This window comes from Mus pahari, chromosome 8, assembly GCF_900095145.1.
Source record: "Mus pahari chromosome 8, PAHARI_EIJ_v1.1, whole genome shotgun sequence".
Taxonomy (NCBI): domain Eukaryota; kingdom Metazoa; phylum Chordata; class Mammalia; order Rodentia; family Muridae; genus Mus; species Mus pahari.
In genome coordinates this window covers 17,796,625-17,798,849 of record NC_034597.1, presented here as the reverse complement: position 1 = coordinate 17,798,849, position 2,225 = coordinate 17,796,625, and positions in this window count along the sequence as shown.

Here is a 2,225-nt window from a genome sequence, read left to right as displayed (position 1 = left end):
AAAAAAAAAAAAAAAAAAAAAAAAAGGAAAGAACAGAAAGGGTTTGAGAGCACTCAGTACTGAGAGTGCTTCCCTCAGGTACACAAGGTCCCTGGGTTTGGTTGCCAGTGACATAGATAATAAATAAATTTACAGAGAAGACTAGTTCTAGTTAGAAAAAAGTGGCTATGAAGCATATATTTTTACAACGTTACTGAGCTTGCAATCCTTTAGGGACAATGTGAGGTGGTGACTTAAACAGGGTTACGCTTTTTGTTTTCAAAAGTAAAGTCAGACTCCCTGGTATCAAAACATAATACAAAACCACAGTAGTAAAATCGGTATAGTAACGGCAAAAAAAAATAGACATTCACATCAGTGGATAGAACAGAGAACAGAAATAACCACTGTACATGCGCTCAGATGATTTCTGGAAAAGATGCCAAGAACATTCATTGGAGAAAGGCCAGACTGTTTAACAAATAGTGCCAGAAAAACTAGAAATTCACATGTAAAAGTAATGCTGTTAGGTCTTTAACATTGTGCAGAAGATAACACAAAATAAATAGGTAATCTGAACATAAAAGCTAAACTCCTAAAGATCTTTTAAGAAAACAAAAGAAAAGCTTCAAGATTGGATTTGGCAATAAATTCTTGTGTGTTACACCAAAAGTATGGGGCAGGGCAACCAGTTATACTAGGCTTTGTCACCATCAAAATGTTTTCTGGGAAACAACAGGATCAGACCTAGGACACTGTACTGTAGTGTTCCTGCCTGCACGCTGACCGACGCCTGTCTGCGCGGGCAGAAGACACTTTGGGTGGGTTCGTACTTCAGAGCTAATCTCCCTAAAATAAGATGATCTGCAAGAAAGGTTATTAATATTTATTGGTTACACGCGGGAGAACCCAACCCTCTCCCACGTGTCCTAAGTCCCATTCCCATTGTCTCTGCATGGTTTAATGGTCCATGTCCCAATGGCGGAATGTGTCCCCAAGGCGAGCGGTCCGATTCTCCGTGGAGCTGTGTCCAGAAGGCGGGTGCAATCGAGTAGGCGTGACTACATTGGTGGTTGGTCCGGGCGACGAGTGGGCATTGACAGTGGGCGGTCTGAGGACGCTGTGTTCCGGCTGGCTGTAAAATCCACAACACAATGTTCAGAGGCAGGACCCAACACTGTACATGCTAGGAACACACTCTAAATTAAACTTCTTATACCAAGGACACCACAAACAAAGTTAAAAGGCAATCTATAAGATGTTGTAAATCATTTTTCTGATAAGAGAAGAATATCTAGAGTGTATAAATAATTATTGTATAAATTGGCACCACCACGACCACCACCACCACCAACAAGAACAACAACACTTGCTCTAGTTTGTTTTTCTGCAGCTATAGTAAACACCATGACCGAAAACAACTTGAAGAAGAAAGGGTTTATTTGGTCTTACAGGTGGCCTTGCATCATCACAGAGCATCAAGGCAAAAACTCAGTGCAGGAGCCTGCAGCAGAAACTGTGGAGGAACAGTGCACACTGGCTTGTTTCCTCCTGCTCAGCCAACTTTTTTATACAACCCGAGACCATCTTTCTGGGGGTGGGGGGAGGTGGCATTTCCCACAGTGGGCTGGGTACCACATCAACCAGCAAGCAAGAGAATGTCCTTCCATCATTCCCATAAGCCATCCTCATTGAGGAAGTTCTTCAGCTGATGATCCACCTTCCTGGATGATTCCAGGTTTGCATCATATTGGCAGTTGAAGTTAATTGAAAAATGTGCAAACAACTTGAATAGAACGTTTTCCAAAGGAGCTATACAAAGGGCCACTTGAGCACGTAAGAAGAGTATTAATAATGGAAATTCAAACCGTGATAAGTAGGCAAGTCACCGTGGCACAAGTTTTGACTCAACACCCATGAGGCCGAGGCAGAGGATCTCTGTGAATTCGAGATTGATCTATATGATGTTCCAGCATAGTCAGGACTACATAGAGAGACCCTGCTTCAACACAAACAAACAATCAAAACCCCAGAACAAAACGAACAAAACAAAAACCCACAAGTGGATATTATTTCACATCTACTATGCTGGCTATTAAGAAAAAAAAAAAAGTGGAAATAGAAAAGAAGGGAAGCAAATCAAGCAATGACCAGTTTGGGCTTGGGTGTGAAGAAACTGGTATACATGTACATCGTTTACAGGAATGTAAAATAATGTAGTGTCTATAGAAAACAATATGATGGTT